This window comes from Crocuta crocuta, unplaced genomic scaffold (genome assembly GCF_008692635.1).
Source record: "Crocuta crocuta isolate KB4526 unplaced genomic scaffold, BGI_CrCroc_1.0 scaffold218, whole genome shotgun sequence".
Taxonomy (NCBI): Eukaryota; Metazoa; Chordata; class Mammalia; order Carnivora; family Hyaenidae; genus Crocuta; species Crocuta crocuta.
Window position 1 is genome coordinate 1,471,700 of NW_027533170.1, and position 21,833 is coordinate 1,493,532.

Consider the following 21,833-nt stretch of genomic DNA (forward strand, 5'->3'; position numbering starts at 1 on the left):
AACTTTAATGACTTTAAAAAGAAACTTTTAAAATTTTTAAACCTTTAATATTTTAAGAGTCTTTTCATGAGGAGCCCGGTCAAGGTGGCTTTGAACGGGTCTCATGCATCTAAGACAGAATCCTACCAGAAAGGGTGATGCCTCTAGGTAGTTGGTCCTTTTACTAGAACTTCAAATACCTAAAGAAGGTAAAATAAACTTGACCTATCCCTTAGCACAGTGTGCTCACTACTGAGAAAAAAGTTGCCTGTAACATAGTGAGAGATGCGCCACGGTGAAAACACTTCTCAACAAAGAACACTAAGGGAGAAAGATTAACACTGGATTTTTCCCATTAGGAAGAACAAAATTAAAGAGAGAAAAAAGAAACCTAGACATACTCAGTGTAAAGATTGTACTGTGGATTGTGCTACAAATGAAGTACATATTTGGGCATCAAGAAGGAAAAATAGGGGTGCCTGGGTGGCTAAGATGGTTAAGCGTCCGACTTCGGCTCAGGTCATGATCTCACAGTTAGCGGGTTCAAGCCCCTCATCGGGCTCTGTGCTGACAGCTCAGAGCCTGGAGCCTATTTCAGATTCTGTCTCCCTCTCGCCTTGCCCCTCCCCCACTCATGCTGTGTTTCTCTCTGTCTCAATAATAATAAACATTAAAAAAAATTTTTAAAGAAGGAAAAATATAATCATCTTTACCTCCTCAAAACCTGAAGAAGATTACAAATTGGTAATTATCAGTGAGCTATGGTAAGGACACTAGTTCAACTACCCTTGATGGCTGACATTCAGGTTTGTCAAGAGGGAAGAAAAAAAAAAAAAAGAATTTAGAGATCAAAAACCCATATTCAAGCCCATACTTTGCAACTGTAGGACAAAGGCCAAATAATGGCACTTTTCTGAAACTTGTTTCCTTTTTATCTCTATCTCCATCTCTAGTTCTATTAGGGATCATACATAGTAACAAGAACTATCTCAACATAACTGCTGGGTTTATTCTAAAAATACTATGGTCTGGTGGTTAACTTGCCCAGCCACAGGGTGTCCAGATTAAACATTATTTCTGGGTGTGTCTGCAAGGGTGTTTCCAGATGAGATTGCCATTGGAATTGATGGACTCACTAACGTCTTCTAATGGTGGGCATTATCCTGTGAGGGCCTGAAGAGAACAAACAGCAGAGAGAGAAGGAATTCGCCTTTTCCCCCCTGCCTCACTGATTAAACTAGGACAGATCACCCATCTTCTCCAGACCTCAAGTGGAATTTACACCGTCAACTCCCCTCATTCCCAGGCCTTTGGACTGATGACACAACTAGCTTTCCTGGGTCTCCAGCTTGCAGATGGCAAAAATTAGGACTTCTCAGCCCACTGAATAGAACTCTTGCCTATAATCTGCTGTGAATATCCACAGGGTATTACAACAAAGAAACATAAATAAAATTACTAACCCATCACTACAGCTTAGAAATACAGTTGACAAAATAGTTTCTCCTATATCTGAAGGAACTGATAATTTTAGGGCTGGGCAGGTAATTTTGATTAAAAGAGAAATCTATTGCATGGAAGGAAAAAAACAGATGAGGTTCTGAAATGAGTTTTTAACATGCAGTAACAGGTCTTACAAGCTAAAAGTTGTAACGAAAATTTTTAGTTCATATTTATTTAGCAGAAATAAAATGGTTTGTTGATTACTTCTAGAAAATAAGTGCCATTCAACAGGGTACCGGGGACATATGCAAGTTAGAGAAATAGGCTATATGCAGAGGGTTTATACTCCCATGACCTTGAGCATTAGGTGCGACAAGAACACCACATTAAGCTTAACTAATGAGGGCAGAAGCTCTAGTGTAGTGGCAAGGGTAGGCAGAGTTATCCAGCAGGAATAAGTCCCACAGTCTCAATAGTGTAAGGTAATAAAGGCTTACTTCTCATATGAAGTCTGCCTTTGGTCCAGGTGAATTTTCAAGGTTCTGTCTTCCTTATGGCAGGAAAGCAATCAGGCTGCTTTTATCCTTTGTCTCCGTGATCAACATGGCAGAGAGAGGCAGAGACCCTTGCTTTTGATAAGTCAATGCCTTGGCCCAACAGTGACTCACATCATTTCCAATCATAACCCTTTTGCCATGATTAATGACACGGCCCAGCCCAACCTAAAGTAAGCTGAGAAGGGCACTTTCCAAGGTATCTGGAAGGACAGAAGAAACAGATATTTATGAACACTAATAAAGCTTGGATGAATAGGGACCCTTCTCCACTGCTCTGCTTACAGTTCATGATTTCCCCTTAATGATATTATTATGTAAATGAAGTAAATAGAAATAAGCAAAGCATGAGTTCCAACTAGCTAAACTGGGGGAAAGGATCTGGGGAAGAATCTAGATATGAAAACCCAATGGATTAAGGGAATCTTGAATAATAAAGATAAATTGCTCTTTCATTGATATGACTATGATCAACGTAGATAAATCAAATTTTCCGGAACCCCTGCAGTGTCTCCTCTTTATCACTACCTTGATAAAGGTCAACTCATTCATGAGTTGCTGACAGCCCAGGAAACTTCTGCTTTGAGTGCTCACTCTGTACCTTGCTTCTACCAAGGAGGATCTACCCACTCACAGGAAATAAGAAGCCACCACTGAAGAGGCAAAAGAAGAAAATAGTAAACAAGGACAAAATGGGAACCTGAGATGGAAAATGATGCTACTTTGGACAAGCAAACTTGGAAGGCAAAAAAATAAAGAGACGAGGAGGAGAAGAAGAATTCACAAGAGTTCATGGAATTTTTCCAACTACAATAGTTGCTGTGTCTTACCAGTTGCCTCTATGACCCTATGGATGGCAGTGCAGGGAATAAATACAAACATAATTCAGGTAACTACACTTTGTTTGTGTTTATTTATTTTGCGATATATGAGTAGAAGTTTGCCTCTGTTTGTATGGCTGATAAAGGAGAGAATTCAGGATTTGTGCGAGGCATTTTCTGTGCTGTTTATAAATGTACATTTATGTGCTGGTAGCTTTTATGGTTGCTTTTGACTCAAGGTCATTTATTTTTATGGACATCAAAAGCATTTTGAGCTATAGGAATATACCAAAAAGGCTACAGTTTACATCACTCAATTTCCTTCTGACTCCTAAGACATAAGTGCACTCCCTTTAGGCTTGATTTTCAATATCTTTTGCGAAGGTAAAAATTCTTTTTTTAAAAAGTCCTTTTTTTCTTTAAAGCCACTTTCATAGAAGTGAGATTATTCAGAACAGAGGACTATTTCCCTTATGTTTAGAAAGCCATCCTTTGGCCCCCAGGGACCCTTCTGTTGCTGGGTATGGAAGAATTAACAAAACTTGTCATGAAGGAGAGCAACCTAATGAAACCTGAAAAATCCTCATAGTCACAGCCCTGCAGAACCCATGTCGTTTCTTTTTCTTCATTCAGTAGGGAAAGTTACAAATTGATTCCTTTCGTATTCTACCTTCTACCTGCTTTAGAATTGTGAATTAAGGAAGTTACTTGGCCTCCAGTAGGCCTCAATTTCCTTACCAGTGAATTAAGACCAACAAATAAGGTATTCCCTGTGGATCCTTACTGTAGCAAAAATCTGTAATTCCATGATATGGGACCTGCCTAAAGAAGCATGTGGATCAACTGACTACAGTTCCTTTTTCCCATAAGTCAATATAAACTGCTGCTTCAAAATGAGATCTCTGGATTCCTGGTGTGAGAATGGTGGTCTTGGTGGATCCAGGGACACATGATGCTATTGGGAAGTCTACTGCATAATACGAGCTTAGGAAATGACATCCAGGCTTGCCCATTAAAAAGTACAAAGAGAGTACTGGAAAGCCAGGGGCCTATGGGCACCTGAGTCAAAGTAGGGCCAAGGCCTTTGGACCTTTAGAGCATATGGCATTTCAAAGAACCCTCAATCTTCTCCATCCTTCTGAAGGCAACCCTCAGACCACACCTAACCTCAGATGAAGGCAAAAGTTGAGATTCCTATCACTGCCACTGTGCTAGGCACTGATTTCCTCATTCCACTTTTTCTTTTTACAACCATCAAACATGATATTCTAAGGGGTTCTCTACGGATTTATCCTCCTATCTAGACTATCTCAGCAAATACGGATAGGTCCTGCCATACCAGAATTCAAAAAAAGTTGTAAAAGCACGTTCTAGTTCTTTCAAGTCAGCCTCTGTTCGTGGTTAAGAGCTCTCTGAAACCTCAAGCAGGTTATGACTCTCAATTAAAGAACTGCTGTTTCTAAGAAACTCCAAATCGCTTAATATATTCAGCAAGAGTTCATTAACAAGTAAAATCAAGGCCTGACAGATTATTGCCTTTATACAAATGACCTTATTAACCAGCACAGTTAACTATATATTTGCTAGGCACGGAGCGTTTCCTTAAGGAAGCTTCTATATAACCTGATGATCTAAATTAATAGATTTTTACTAAACTGCTTACATGTTATTACTGGTAAATCTCATTAGCCAGTCAATGAACATGTTAAATTATCAAAATGAACAGCCTGAACTAAGCATAATAATTATATGTTGCAGAGATGCTTTATTATAACTGGGTATTTTCACAGAATAGAAATACTTTTGCTCCTATGCCTTGCCAATCTGTAACAAATTGCTTCTTTATTCTCTGTGTTGGATTTTCTCAACAAATTCCATATGATGCTTTCCAGATAGCTTTATTTTTGCTTTGTTACTGCTTAAAAAGACATATCAGTATTAACTTGGACATTTAGTTACTTCATTCATTCAGCCAACATTTGTCAGGATCTTCTTTGAGCTGACATCTGGGTGGCTATTCCGTCAACAACTCCAATTGCCTCCTCTAACTTATCCACCCAAAGTAACCTTAAATCTTCCAAACTGTTTTCCACACTGAAGCCTGAGGCTGTGGTTTCCCAGTGCTCTTAAGACAAAGACCAGAAAGCTTATCTTGGCCCCATGTCCTTCATGGTCTGGCCTCTCCACTTACTTTTCCAACATCACTGAGAACTACATTTTCCCTCATTCTGTACCTCAATCACAGCCATGTTATTTCAAATTCTCACACTTGCCAAAGGTCCTCTTGCCCCTCATTATCTGCTCTGCCTAAAACACCCTTCCAATACCTTTCTGAATCAACTCCTAATCATCTTTCAAATCTCAGATCAAGTACCACTTCACTAGCAAACTCTCCCTTTATCTCACTGGTCACTTTTGGAATGCTAAATTCATTTCTGTGATAATTTAATATCTGTGTCCCCTACTAGACTCAAAATTCTAGGAAGTCAGGCTCACCATTTTATCTCTATTAAGAAAACACACTGGCACATAGTTGGCTCTCAGTAAATACCTATTGAATAAATAAAGAATAAATAAAAAATGTTTGAAATGTTTGAAACTTCGATATGATTTAAAAAAAAAAAAAAAAAGCTTTGCACAAAATGGCAGTCTGGCTGTGATAAAAATCTATCATGTGTGGCTGCCCAAAGACCTCCAACCATCCTTCGTTTTGATAGTTCTCCATATTGTGGGACCTCACCTTTGCCAGGTTGAACCCAAAATCTGTACTTCCCAACATTTCTTTCTTTTAGCCTGTAGACTTCTGACTAGTTTCCATCAAACAGATGTACCAATTGAAGATTTGGGAAGGCAGATTTGAAGACCGTGAAGCTGCTGGGCTCTTCCAGCAACAGCAGGTATGAAGGCATTTGATATTCTACGTATCCATAGCTGGTGCTCTGAAACTGGGTCCTGGCTTTGTTGATATTGAGCCAACAGTAGGATTTCTACAAGAATGGGCTCAGAGGAACGTGGGCATTTTTCTTAGCTGCATCACTTCTGACTATTTGGTTTGCTAGTACTCCAAGAAACTAAAGAAGCTAATTAATTCCCTTCCACCTTCAGCTAGCTAGAATAAATTATTTTGTCTGCCCAGAAACCCTAAACTGATACCCTTGAAGAAAATATTTGCAGTGTGCACAGCAAACAAAAAAAAATTTCCATATAAAGAACTCCCACAAATCAAATTTATAAACAACCCAAAAGAATACAAGTACACAATTCACAGAAAGCACATAAGCCAAAAAACATATGAAAACATACTCAATCTTATGTATGATCAGAGAAGTACAAATTAAAACAATAATGGAATATTGTTTCTTATTTATGAGACTGACAAGTAGGTAAAAGATTGAAATACCCAACATGAACAAGGACACAGAGAAATGGGTGATTTCATTAATGATTGGAAAGGGGAGAGGTTTATAGTCATATATTTAGGCATTATCATCAAGGTAAAAACAAGATAAAGATACACACTATCATCCGTATTATTCAAAAGTGTTTCAGAAGTCCTGGACAATGTGACAAGACTAGGAAAAAAAAGTAAGAAGTGTCAAAATGGGACACAAATAATTCTAATATGCTTCACTTGCATATGATATAATTTTCTACCTAGAAAAATCAAGACAAGCCAGTATTCTACTTAGTAAGAATTTAATGACATAGCCATATATAAGGCAAATTGGCACCACAAAAATTCTATCTTTCTTATACTTCAGAAATAACCAGAAATTATAATACCATTTATCCAAAAGCATTAGATACCATATCTGAAGGCATTAGAAGTCACTGTAATACACAGAAAAGATATGAGAAAAAATATACAAGGACTCATGAAAAACAAACTCTAAAATGTACTAGTCGATGTTAAGAAGAAAATTTAGATAAATAACTCAGAGGCAAAGATACGTTTTAGGATGTTTATTTTGTCAGTGTTTACAGCTTAAAAAAAACAAGATTGGAAACAACTGTCCTCCTATAGGAAATATGATTTAATTATCACTGTGATACATCAACAAAATGCATCCTTTCCAAAAAAGAAAAAATGTTAAAAAAGAATGAGAGAGAAACTCCGAAACAGTAAAGTGGTAGTTACTAGGGGGTGTGTGGGAGAAATGGAGACGGTGGTCAAAGGGTACAAATTTCCAGTTATAAGGTGAATACAATCTAGAGATCCATTGTATACCATAGTGATTTGGGCTAATAATACTGTATTATATACTTGAAAGTTGCTAATTGAGTAGATCTTAAATGTTCTCACTACAAAAAAAAAATAATAAGAAGAAATGGTAATTTTGTGATGTGATAAAGGGGTAAGCCAACACTACCAATGGCAATCATTTTGTAATACCTAAGTGTTTCAAAACAACATGTTATATGCCTTAAGTGTTCCCAATGTTAGATGTCAATGTTTCAATAAAGCTGGGGGAAAGAGAAGAATGAGGCAGTTCTCTAATTACTGACATGAAGAGTCTCCAGCCAAATTTTTCTTATTTTTTTAAGATGTAGAACAAAGTGTGTGATTAAGCTTTCTGTTTAAAAAAAAATGCATTTTCAGTATCACTGATTTCTGCTCTAATCTTTATTATTTCCCTTCTTCTGCTGTTTTGGGGTTTTATTTGCTCTTCTTTTTCCAGCTCCTTTAGGTATACTGTTAGGTGGTGTATTTGAAACATTTCTTCCTTCTTTAGGAAGGTCTGGATTGCTATATATTTCCCTCTTATGGCCACCCTTGCTGTATCCCAAAGGTTTTGGACTGTCATGTTTTCACATTCATTGGCTTCCCTGTACTTTTTTTTTCTTCTTTAATTTCTTGGTTAATCTATTCATTGTTTAGTAGGCTGTTCTTTAACTTACAAGTATCTGTGGTCTTCCCAGACTTTTTCTTGAGGTTGACTTCAAGTTTCATAGCAGTGTGGTCTGTTAAATGTGTATGCTATGATCTCAATATTTTTGTGCTTTTGAGGGCTGATTTGTGACCCAGTATGTGATCTATTCTGGAGAATATTCCCTTTTTTTTTTTTTTTTTTTTTACAAATAGTTTATTGTCAAATTGGTTTCCATATAACACCCAGTGCTCATCCCCACAAGTGCCCTCCTCCATGCCCATCTTCCCCCTCCCCCTCCACATCCATCTGTCCTCAGTTTGTTTCTCAGCATTCAAAAGTCTCTCATGGTTTGCCTTTTCTGGAGAATATTCCATGTGAACTCCAAATGAATGTGTATTCTGCTGCTTTACGATAAAATATTTTGAATATATCTATTAAGTCCATCCAGTTCAGTGTGTCACTGAAAGCCATTCCTTGTTGATTTTCTGCTTAAATGATCTTTCCATTGCTATAAGTAGAGTGTTAAAGGCCCTTCTTATTATTGCATAAATACTGATGAGTTTCTTTATATTTGTTATTGATTTATATATTTGGGTACATCCAATCTGGGGACATAAATATTTACAATTGCTACATCTTCCTGATGGATAGTCCCCTTAATTATGATATAGTGCCCTTCTTCATCCCTTGTTACAATTTTTGTTTTAAAATCCAGTTTGTCTGATATAAGTATGGCTACTCCAGCTTTCCTTTGACATACATTAGTGTGATACATGGTTCTCCATCCCCTCACTTTCAATCTGCAGATGTCTTTAGGTCTAAAATGAGTCTCTTGTAGGAGGCATTTGGATGGATCTTGTTTTTTATCCATTCTGATACTCTATATCTTTTGACTGGAGCATTTAGTCCATTTACAATGAGTGATTATTGAAAGATGTGAATTTAGTGCCATTGTATTACCTGTAGAGTTGGTGTTTCTGGTCATATTCTCTGGTCCTTTCTGGGCTCTGTGCCTTGGGTCTTTTTTTGTTTTGCTTTTTCTTCCCTCAAAGAGTTCCTCTTCAAATTTCTTGTAGGATTGGTTTAGCAGACAGTTTTTGTCTGTCTGGGAAACTCTTTATCTCTCCTTCTGTTCTGAATGACAGTCTTGCTGGACAGAGTATTCTGGGCTGCATATTTTTCCCATTTAGCACATTGAATATATCCTGCCACTTCTTTTTGGCCTGCCAAGTTTCTGTGGACAGATCTGCTGCAAAACTTCTGTGTCTTTCCTTGTAGGTTAAGGACTTTTTTCCCCCTTGCTCTTTAACAGTAGAACAGATCAACGAAACTAGGAGCTGGTTCTTTGAAAGGAGGAACAAAATCGATAAACCCCTAGCCAGACTTTTCAAAAAGTAAAAGGAAAGGACCCAAATACATGAAATCATAAATGAAAGAGGAGAGTCACAACCAACACCACTGAAATACAAACAATAATAAGAGAATATTATGAGCAATTGTAAGTCAACAAAATGGGCAATCTAGAAGAAATGAATAAATTCCTAGAAGCATATAACTACCAAAACTGAAAGAGAAAGAAATAGAAAATTTGAACAGACCCATAACCAGTAAAGAAATTGAATCAGTAATCAAAAATCTCCCAACAAAAAAGAGTCCAGGGCCAGATGGCTTTCCCAGGGAATTCTACCAAACACTTAAAGAACAATTAATCCCCTTTTTTTGAAACTGTTCCAAAAATAAATAGAAGGAAAACCCAAACTCATTCTATGAGGCCATCTCCTCAATTTCAAAACCAAACAAAGACCCCACTAAAAAGGAGAACTACAGACCAACTTCCGTGATGAACATGGATGCAAAAATTCTCAACAAGATACTAGCAAATCACATCTAACAATACATTAAAGGAATTATTCAGCACAAATCCCACACGTGGGATTCTATTCCTAGGCTACAGGGCTGGTTCAATATCTGCAAATTAATCCACAAACTACACAACATTAATAAAACAAATAAGAATCACATGATCCTCTCAATAAATGCAGAAAAAATATCTGACAAAATAAAGCATACTTTCTTGATAAAACCCCTCAAAAAAGTAGGGATAGAAGGAGTGCACCTGAACATTATAGGGACTATATACAAAAGACACACAGCTAATATCATCTTCATTGGGGAAAAGCTGAGAGCTTTCCCCCTAAGATCAAGAACATGACAGGAATGTTCACTCTCACCACTGGTTTTAAACATAGTACTGTAAATCCTAGCTTTAGCAATCAGACAAAAATTTTTTTAAAAAGGAAATAAAAGGCATACAAATTGGAAAGGAAGAAGTCAAACATTCACTCTTCACAGATTACATGATACTCTACATGGAAAACCCAAAAGACTTCACCAAAAAAAATTGCTAGAACTGATACATCAATTCAGCAAAGTTGCAGGATATAAAAGCAACATACAGAAATCGGTTGCATTTCCATCCACCAATAATGAACCAGGAGAAAGAGAAAGCAAGGAATCGATCCCATTTACAAGTGCACCAAACACCGCAAGATACCTAGGAATAAACCTAATCAAAGAGTAAAAAGATATGTACACCAAAAACTATGGAAGACTTATGAAAGAAACTAAAGAAGACACAAAGAAATGGAAACACATTCCATGCTCATGGATTGGAAGAACAAATATTATTAAAATGTCAGTACTACCTAAAGCAATCTGCACATTCAATGCAATCCCTATCCAAATAACATCAGCATGTTTTATACAACTAGAACAAATAATTCTAAAATTTGTACAGAACCAGAAAAGACTGAATAAACAAAGTAAGTTTGAAAAAGAAAACCAAAGCTGCAGGCATCACAGTTCCAGACCTCAAGCTGTATTACAAAGTTGTAATCATCAAAGGAGTATGGTACTGGCACAAAAAGAGACACATATATCAATGGAACAGAATAGAAAACCCAAAAATGTACCCACAAACATATGGCCAACTAATCTGACAAATACAAAGGAGGAAAGAATATCCAATGGAAAAAACAGTCTCGACCGCCCTCGCGGCTCACCACCTCCCAGGAGGGGGCTGAGCCCCCGTGTCCCTCAGGAGGGCGAACCTCCGGGCTGCCGGGTGGCCCTGGCCCTGTCGCCGGCCGGTGGGAGGGGAAGGCCCCGGCAGGTGGGTGTCAGGGATTCTGGTGCTTCCCTGTGGACTAACCCCGAGCATGAAAAGATTCAACTGCACTGAAAGAAGAATATGTCATTTCATAGTTTGCCAAATGAAGTACAAATCCAACTCTGCCAGACCACAATCTACTGAGAGGCTGGAAAAACCACCATCTCTGACAACTTAAATTCTCATTTCCTTGTATTCATCATATTTTTTCTGTAGGTTGGGAATCAGGGAGCAGCTTGGCTGTGTGGTTCTGGCTCCGGGTCTCTCACAAGGCTGCAATCAGAGTGTTAGCCAAGGCTGCAGTCATCTGAGGCATGACTGTGAGAAAGACTGACTTCCAACACAATCCTGTGGCTGTTGGCAGGAGGCTTCACTTCGCCCTCTGGACCTGTTTCTGAGCTTCTCACTACATTGGTTCCCCCAGTATCAGTGGTCTGAAAGAATGAGGGCCAGTGTCCAAAATAGAAGCCATAGTCTTTTTTATGACCTAATCTCAGAAGTGACATACGATTACTTCTGGTATTTGCTATTGGTTACTCAGATCAACCCTGGTGGAGTTTGGGAGGACACATATACAGGTGTGACAATATAAAGATAATAACATTTATGGATGAAATAGGATTTTGGGAGAATGGCAAGATGGCAGAGAAGTAGGGAGCTCTGTCCATTTCGCTTGCATCCATCTCTCAAACAGAGAAGGCCTGAAGTCATGGGACACTGAGCCACAGGAGTCTGGGAACAGAAAGAGACAGAATACACTGGGAAGGAAACCTCATAAGTGTGTGAGTGTGAACTGGGGAAGAAGTGGGACGGGACCCAGAGATATGGAGGGAGGGACGGAACTTGGCTTGCGTGCAGCTGCAGTGAGTGATGAGCTATGGTGAGCTGTGGGGAATCCAGGGGAAAGGAAAGAGAAGCTGAGATTGCTCATAGAACCGTCCCTGGAGAAGAGAAAAACCTCGGCTTGGAAAGAGAGTGTTTTTTAGTTCTGGCTGGGGTGCTGACTTTGAAATAGATGCCCCCAGTCCCAGAAGGCACCAGAAAAACTGCACTGCAGCGCTCCCGGCACCATCCCTGGCAGTGGCAGCCCGGTAGCATGGTGGCCCCATCCCTGGCGGTGGCAGCCTGGTGGCAGTGGCGCAGACTCTGCGGACCCGAAGTTGCTACGTTCCCCACACACACTGGGTTTGTATTGCTGCTTGACCCCGGCAGATCTGAGGCTGCGACACTTCCCCCACCACCCACTCAACACCCAGCAGCAGGGAAGCAGCGACCTGCGGGACTGTTCAGGGCAGTACAAACAAAGCCCACGGACTGAGACCTGGAAACGAGGTGGGGCGTGGGGCATAAACTCAGCCCACCTTGGCTACATCCTCATCACAGGGAGATCGGACCCAAAGGAGTGATTTGCAACACTTGGTTGAGAAGGGACTGGGGTGATGCCATTCTTCTCCCCACAACCACCAAGACAGGGCCTTAGGGAGCGGCCAGAGGACACAGTGGAGGCTAGACGTGCCTACACCAAACCACACCCATCCCCGCCAGAGAGCTGTTTTGTTGTTGTTGTTGTTTCTACCTGAGGCTGGGTTTGCATGTTTATTGGTTTTGTCTGTGCATTTGTGTACCTTTGTTCCCTCTGTGGCTGTCTGTTTTCTTTTTCCAGGGCTGGCTCATGAAACAAGCCAAACTACACATAGTGGAGAGTCCCAAATACCCCTATGAGTAGGGAAGCAAAATAACCAAACACTCAATGACATAAACCAAGAGACAGCATTCAAAGAACACTATCTGAACAGACAGGCCCTGAACAGTCAAAGAGCCCTCTCTAATACAGCAGAACTCACAGGGGCAGAGTGTACAACAAGGTTTTAAAATTAACAAGAGATAGAAAGCCAACCAAAATGACGAAAGGGAAGAACTCTCCTCCAAAGAAATTCCAGGAAGAAATGACAGCTAAAGAACTGTCAAAACAGATATAAGTAACATAACTGAACAAGAATTTAGAACAATAATCATAAAATTAATCGTTGGGCTTGAAAAAACATGGAGGACATCAGGGAAACTATGGCTACAAACACTATGGAGCTTAAAAATAGTTATGATGAATTAAAAAATGCGATAATTGAGATACATAATAAACTAGAGGCCTCCAATGCATGGATTGAAGAGGCAGAAAAGAGAATAAGTGATTTAGAAGACATAATTATAGAAAAAGAAGAAACTGAGAAAAAGAGATATAAACTGATCCAGAAATATGAAAGAAGAGTTCGAGAGCTCAGCGATACAATCAAATGTAACAATATCCATATCACAGGAATCCCAGAAGAGGAAGAGAGAGGGAAAGATGCTGAAGGAGTCCTGGAACAAATTAGAGCAGAGAACTTCCTCGACCTGGGAAAAGAAGTAAATGTTGAAATTCAAGAGGCACAGAGAAATCCCCTCAGACGTAACTTAAATCAATCTTCTGCATGACATATCATAGTGAAACTGGCAAAATGTAAGGACAAAGAGAGAATTTTGAAAGCAGCTAGGGAGAAAAGGGCCCTAACATACAAAGGGAAACCTATCAGAGTGGTGACAGACCTACCTACTGAAACGTGGCAGGCCAGAAAGGAATGGCAGGAGATCTTCAATGTGATGAACAGAAAAAATATGCAGCCAAGAATCCTCTATCTAGCAAGCCTGTCATTCAAAATAGAAGGAGAGATAAAAACCTTTCCAAATAAACAGAAATTGAAAGAATTTGTCACCACGAAGCCAGCCCTACAAGAAATCCTGAGGGGGACGCTCTGAAGGAAAGGTTGCAAGGAACAAAGATACCAGAGACACCACCACAAACATGAACCCTACAAAAGATACAAAGACTCTAAACCCACATATTTCAATAATAACACTGAATGTAAATGGGCTGAATGCTCCAATCAAAAGACATAGGGTAGCAGAATGGATTAAAAAACAAAATCCATCTATATGCTGTCTACAAGAAACTCATTTTAGACGGGAAGATACCTTCAGATTAAAAGTAAGGGGATGGAGAAATATATATCATGCTACAGGAAATCAAAAGAAAGCCGGAGTAGCTATACTTATATCAGACAAACTGGACTTTAAATTAAAGACAATCACAAGAGATGAAGAAGGGCACTACATAATAATTACAGGGTCCATCCATCAGGAAGAACTAACAATCATAAATGTCTACGCACCGAATATGGGAGCACCTAAATATTTAAAACAATTAATCACAAACAGAAACAATCTTATAGATAAGAATGTGCTAATAGCAGGGGACTTTAATACTCCACTTACAGCAATGGATAGATCAACCAGACAGAAAAATCACTAAAGAAACAATGGACTTGAATGACACATTGGACCAGATGGATCTGACAGATATATTTAGAACTCTACATCCTGAGGCCAGGAATTCACTTTCTTCTCAAGTGTGCATAGCACTTTCTCCAAGATAGATCACATACTGGGACATAAAGCAGCCCTAAATAAACATAAAAGAATTGAGATCCGGGGCACCCGGGTGGCTTAATCGGTTAAGCGTCCGACTTTCGCTCAGGTAATGATCTCGCGGTTCGTGGGTTNTGCAATTAGAGAATAAATTAAAAAATATATGGAAACAAATGAAAACGAAAATACAACAATCCAAGCTCTATGGGATGCGGCAAAGGCACTCCTAAGAGGAAAGTACATTGAACTCCAGGCCTATTTCAAGAAATTAGAAAAAGCTCAAGTGCAAAATCTAACAGCTCACCTAAAGGAACCAGAGGGACAGCAACAAGAGCACCCCAAACTCAGTAGAAGAAGAGAAATAGTAAAAATCATAGCAGAAATAAACAATATAGAAACCAAAGAAACAATTGAACAGATCAATGAAACCAAGAGTTGGTTTTTTGAAAAAGTAAACAAAATTGACAAACCTCTAGCCAGACTAATCAAAAAGAAAAGAGAGAGCACCCAAATAGACAAAATTATGAATGAAAATGGACTTATTACAACCAACCCCTCAGAAATACAAGCAATTATCAGGGAATACTATGAAAAATTATATGCCAACAAATTGGACAACTTAGAAGAAATGGATAAATTCTTAAACACACACTCACTACCAAAATTCACACGGGAAGAAATAGAAAACCTGAACAGACCCATAACGAGTGAAGAAATCGAATCAGTGATCAAAAATCTCCCTACAAATAAGAGCCCTGGACCTGATGGCTTCCCTGGGGAATTCTGTCAGACATTTAAAACAGAATTAATCCCAATTCTTCTCAAGCTATTCCAAAAAATGGAAATCGAAGGAAAACTTCAGGACTCATTTTATGAAGCCAGCATCAATCTGATTCCCAAGCCAGACAGAGATCCAGCAAAAAAAGAGAACTACAGGCCAATATCCTTGATGAATACAAATGCAAAAACCCTCAACAAGATACTTGCAAATTGAATCCAACAGAACATAAAAAGAATTATCCACCAAGATCAAATGGGATTCATTCCTGGGCTACAGGGCTGGTTCAATATTCGCAAATCACATCAANTATATGGCAATGAGAAAGAATGAATTCTGGCTATGTGTAGCAATGTGGATGGAACTTGAGGGTGTTATGCTGAGCAAAATAAGATAGGCAGAGAAGGACAGATACCATATGTTTGCACATATAGGAGGATTAGGAGGAAGTTAACGGAGGACCATTGGGGAGAAGAAGGGGAAAATAGTGGGGGAGAGGGACAGAAGCAAACCATGAGAGACTTGAATGCCGAGAACAAACTGAGAGCAGATGGTGTGGGGGAGAGGGGAAGAGGGGTGATGGGCATGGTGGAGGGCACTTGTGGGGATGAGCACTGGGTGTTATATGGAAACCAACTTGACAGTAAACTATTAAAAAAATAAAAGAAAAAAAGGAAAAAACAGTCTCTTCAGCAAATGCTTTTGGAAAAACTGGATAGTGACATGCAGAAGAATGGAACTGGACCACTTTCTTATACCATGCACAAAAAAAATTCAAAATGGATGAAAGACCTGAATGTGAAACAGGAAACTATCAAAACCCTAGAGGTGAAAATAGGCAAGAATCTCTTTGACCTCAGTCACAGCAACTTCTTACTAGACATATCTCCAGAGGCAAAGGAAACAAAAGCAAAAATGAATTACTAGGACCTCATCAAGATAAAAAGCTTCTGCACAGCAAAGGAAGCAATCAACAAAACTAAAAGGCAACCAATAGAATATTGGAAATGATATTGGATAAAGGGTTAGTAACCAAAATCTATGAAGAAGTTATCAAACTCAACACCCAAAAAACAAATAACCCAGTTAAGAAATGAGAAGACATGAATAGACACTTTTCCAAAGAAGACATCCAAATGGCTAACAGACCATTGAAAAGATCCTCCACATCAGTCATCATCAATGAAATAGAAATCCAAACCACAATGAGATACCACCTCACACCTTTCAAAATGGCTAAAATTAACAACACAGGAAACAAAAGATATTTGTGTGGATGCAGAGAAAGGGGAACCCTTTAGCATTGCTGGTGGGAATGCAAACTGGTACAGCTACCCTGGAAAACAGTATGGAGGTTCCTCAAAAAATTAAAAATAGAACTATTCTACCACCCTCGAACTATTCTACAACTACTAGGTATTTATCCAAAGGATACAAAAATGCTGATTTGAATGGGCACATGCACCCCAATGTTTATACCATCCCTGTATCAACAATAGCCAAAGTATGGAAATAGCCCAAATGTCGACTGGTGAATGGATAAAGAAGAATGGGTGTATATATATATATATATATATACACACACACACACATACAATGGAATATTACTCAGACATCAGAAAGAATGAAATCTTGCCATGTGCAACAACACAGATGGAACCGGAGTGTAAGTGAAATGAGTCAGTCAGAGAAAGACAAATATCCTATGATAAAATATAAAGAATCCATAGAACCTGTTAAATTATGAATTAAATAAAGGGAGTAGAAAAGGAAAGAATCTAGCCAGATGGATAGTTAGGATGAGTCGAAAGACTGCAGAGCTCCTTATAAGGACTGAAAACCCAGGAGCAGGCAGGATTGGAGGGGAGGATGCAGTTTAATTTAGGCAAAATGAGTTCAGGCACCTATACCCAGGTAGTAATACATTTGTCTGAAGACCCTTTTTCCCACAAGCCATGTTAAAGAAGGGCCTTAGGGTAGTAAATCACATAAAAAGAAGCTAGACATTCATTCTGATAACCTGTTTAAGCAATATTTAGTCTATAGGAGTTTTTAAGCAATAAGAAAATTTAATTACATCACAAGACTTTAAAGGGAAAGTTTATTAACCTAAAAAAAAAATACTAGGTTTGTTCTAGTTTTACAATTCTGATCTTATGGAAAGTGGTTTGTCACTTAATTCTTAAATTGATCAGCATCAAAACTCATATTGCCTTGACTGAATGCTTCACATGTGTTAAAGGTACAAGGGCAAAAACAGTCCTCTGCAAAACAGTGAGAAGGTCCAACCACATTTTCAGCCCTTCCTACCTCACAAACCAAGTCATTATCATTTTCTTTCTAGAAACCAAGTGGCCTCAAATTCTTTCTACCTCCATCCCATCAAAATAAATCCTCAGGACATAATAATAAACTTCTAAAAAACAAGGTATAAATTTGTGATGATCCTAGTAAATTACCTCCCCAAAGTATACTTGCATTTTTACAAAAGAAAAACCTTAGGAAAAAGAATCAGATGTTAGTCTCGGGCTGCTCAAGCAGGCAGAAGGAGAAGCTTTTTCAAATCCTCAAGTTTATACTAGTTAGGTGGCTAGCTGACTCATCCAATATTTCCATACCTGTCTAGGTGTAGTTTAAGACTTGCAGAAAATAATATATGGCCAGATGGAAAAATGAACATTATTCTCCTGAAATGGAAAAATGAATGTTTCCTAATTGGTCATCTTGAACTAGGTAGCTTCCTATCTCTCCTGGTCTGGCTACTTTTCCCCATATCCCAAAGCTCCAATCTCAAAGTGGCCCACATCACCGAGCACTGGGCGTTGGGCATTATTTTTTAACCTAGGACCGGTTACTGTGTCTACAACAGACCTGGAAAAGGTTTTTTTTTCCTTTGAAATATGTCAGTCTTCAAATATATTCTTTACACAAAGGAGTAAGATATATAAACAAAGTTTCTGTCCTCTGCACAGAGATCAGCAAAAAACAGAGATGTGGTTTTTACTCATGGCTGAATTGAAGGGCAATTGCTAAGGGTGACTTAAAAAAAAAAACAACAACAACAAACGACTGGGAAACAACTAAACTGATTAATTCAAATCCTAACCCAGCTCTCCTTCAGCCTGTATTTGATAAAATATTTTTCTTTTTTTTAATGTTTATTTATTTTTGAGGGAGAGAGACAGAGTGTGAGTGGGAGAGGGGCNGAAACTTACTTTTTCCTATTGCAAATAAGAGAAGCATTTCCCCTTTCCCTCTTTTTCTCCAAGAACTTAACTAAGAAGACTTGCCATCCTAAGTACTTGCTCCTCTCTTTGAAATGTCTAGAAACCCTTTTGAAAACTAGCTTGGCATTTTGTCAGCTTTCTAACCTAGGAATATCTTTCTCAAGGACCTGGGAGCTACCTCCTTTAAAAACACAAACATCAAGGGAGATAGCACCTCTAGATCCTACTTTCTGTGAGAGAGGAGGAGTCTACTTTCAGTAGATGCCTTGCTCCAGTGGCTGAACTACCTCCTGTAATAGATGACAAGTCTGGTTTTTCTGTAGATAAGATAATTAGCTAACACAGATGGTCACCTCAATCAATAGGTGAAGAAAGGAAGGGGCACCTGGGTGGCTCAGTTGGTTATGAAGCCAACTTCGGGTCAGGTCTCATACATAGCTCAGGAGTTTGAGCCCCACGTTGAGCTGTGCTGACAGCTCAGAGCCCGGAGCCTGCTTCAGATTCTGTGTCTCCCTCTCTCTCTGCCCCTCCCCTACTCACATGATCTCTCTCAAAAATAATTTTTTTTAATTTTTTAAAATAGGTGAAGAAAGGATGAACTATGGAGTGAAAACCGGTATTGTCAAATCCTCTGACCTGGGAACTAGTTATCGTATATCTTGCAAACATATATATGTTTGCAGGTCATCTCTGCATAGGTTGGCAAAAAGGGTGAGATTTCTTTCCACCTTTTGTAACCAGTTAGTGGACTGACTGTAATATGCCTCACATTCTAGTTTAATGCTCCTTCGATAATAAAAATGTTTTCGTGGGGCACCTGGATGGGTCAGTTGGTTGAGCATCTGGCTTTTGATTTTGGCTCAGGTCATGATCCCAGGGTCATAGGATGGAGCTCCAGGTCAGCCTCCAGGCTGGAACCTGCTTAAGATATTCTTTCTCTCTCCNCCTTAAATCCTTAGAGCGTTTTCTATCTCTACTACCTTTGTGGAAAGGATTCTTGGGGTGGGAAAAGATTTTGTTTTTAATTGTATTTCCTCGATACACAGAAAGAGCTATGGACAAACCTTCCATGTGACATGTGACCATGGCCAGTTTGGGTTCCAAAAAGGAGCAACTAAATGGACCACTTTGGCTTCACTCCTTCAACTGAATAACTAACTCAACTAAATATTAGGTATACATTCAATATGTAATAAAAATCTATTGGTTGATAAGACATGCTATTATAAGGGTACCACTATTCCTAAATTTGCTGGGTTTGGTTTTATGTGATTTTAATTAAACAACCATCTCCTATAATGGCTCTCTATTAATTTTGTATGTCTGTCCATAACAGAGGTCATAAACTAGTCAGATCATAAACAGTGACTAATACAAGTTCACAGGAGGGCTTGGTTTGCCTCCACTGTGTTTTAAAAGAAGTTAAATTCGAATGTCTTTAGGTTTATGAAATCTGCCTTAGAAAATCATCATCCTCCTTATTATCATCAAGGAATTAGCTAATACCACACTGTCTGCTTTGTATCAGGTACTCCTAGTGCTTTTGCATTAATTTCCTTACATCTCACAACCGCTATTGGGTGGGTCATAATACAATCCCCATCTTACAGATGAGTGGCTGAAGCATAAAGTTAATTACCCGGGCTCGCAGGATTTACAAAATAGGGAGCCAAATTCAACCCAGTCATCTGGATCCTTGGCCAAGGGCTTTAACAGTAATACCACAATGCTGTTCATGACCAAAAGCCCTAAGTTCATCACCCTGCCTAAGGGATGCACACTTTCCCTAATTGTTTCTAGTTTTTCAAAGTCTGATTCTGTTCCTACAGGGTTCTCCTTAGGTATGTGTCTGGCTTCTAAGTACTATTGACTCATATTTTTAATGCTTAGAATTTTTTTTAATGTTTCTCTATTTTTGAGAGAGAGACATAGAGTGCAAGTGGGGAAGTGCAGGGAGAGAGGGAGATACAGAATCCAAAGCGGGCCCCAGGCTCTGAGCTATCAGTACAGAGTCCAGTGTGAGGCTCGAACTCACGGACAGCAAGATCATGACCAAGCCGAAGTCAGACGCTTCACTGACTGAGCCACCCAGGCGCCCGTTGAACACTTAAAATATTAGCTGCAGTCCCAGAAATGAGAAAGGACATACAAAGTCAAAGAAACCTGTGAAAAAGTGTCCCATGCTGTGTCACTTCCTGCCCAGACATAACATTTTTTACAACCATTGAGATCCCACACTGGTTAAAATCAGCAGAATGATTATCTGCTCACTGCGGTTAAAGACACCTGGTATTTTTCATAATGTTTCACAGAGTAAAATAATAAATCTACTGTGCATAAAGTACTTCTCTTGGACAGTACCTTTATCAGAATAATCAGGAAGATTCTCCAGCAGTCAGAGGGGCTGATGTTAACATTCAAGTAGGGTGGGAGAAAAGATGAGGGCCTGAGGAGGATGTGCAATGGTCCTGTGGCTGGAAACCAGGAGAAGCCAGGAACCATCACCATCAAGGCGGGGAAGAATGCCACCCAAGCAAACCAAGAAGATAAGAGCATTTCTCTGCGTTAAGAAAAGACTGGTGGGAAACTGAAAGCCCAGGCCTGCCCCTTGGGCTCTGTATGTTTAGAGTCCAAACATACAATTTCTTAGAGGTGCAGAAAACTCTACACTAAAAACTTAATGGAAACCTGGCCCTACCCCTGATGTGTCTGGCAGAGGCAAAGGTAGGACCATTCCAAAGAAAAACTCCCCAAATCCATGGGGCGCCTGGGTGGCTTAGTCGGTTAAGCGTCCGACTTTCGCTTAGGTCATGATCTCGCGGTTCGTGGGTTCGAGCCCCACATCGGGCTCTATGCTGCCAGTTCAGAGCCTGGAGCCTGTTTCAGTCCGTGACTCCCTCTCTCTCTGACCCTCCCCTGCTCACGCTCTCTCTCTCTCTTTCTCCTAGAAATAAATAAAACATTTAAAAAAAAAAAAGAAAAACTCCCCAAATCCAGGCCACAGGGAATTTTCACAGGAAAAAACAAAAAACAAAACAAAAAAAAAAACCAAGCTACTCAAAAATAACCTCACATTTTAAAGTCATGAAACTCATGAGGAAACAATTGCTTAGGATACATGAATTCTCAGACTAAAGAAACACAAGCAGCATAAATAAACATAAAAAACTATGCAATGCCTAAGACAAAGGAAATATCTTTAAGTTTAAAACTCCCTAGCTCTTTAAGGTAAAGTGTACATTTTTGACATCTGTTGTTATTTCTTAACTTTCAACATAACATAAACTTTAAATCTTCAGAGACAATCACCACTAAAGAAAAAATTATTTTGAAATCTGATTTCTTTCATGGAAGTTTTTTTAATATACTCTATTGTCAAATTGGCTTATAAACACCCAGTGCTCACCCTAACAAGTGTTCTCCTCAATGCCCATCACTGATTTTCTCTTCCCTTCTCACTCCCATCCATCCTCAGTTTGTTCTCTGTTATTTAAGAGTCTCTTGTGCTTTGCCTCCCTCCCTCTCTGTT

General features: G+C 39.2%; 1 protein-coding gene across 5 annotated transcripts in view; it reads right to left on the reverse strand.

Moving 5' to 3' along the window:
- The window catches only part of PRR16 (proline rich 16), a 787,493-nt gene extending 785,454 nt beyond the window's left edge, over window positions 1–2,039 (reverse strand). For all 5 annotated transcript variants that reach the window (XM_077746357.1, XM_077746354.1, XM_077746358.1 and 2 more), the window contains exon 1: window positions 1,920–2,039. The gene's annotated coding sequence lies outside the window, so the exon portion shown is untranslated. The remainder of the gene's footprint in view (window positions 1–1,919) is intronic.
- Between the last annotated feature and the right edge of the window lie 19,794 nt (window positions 2,040–21,833).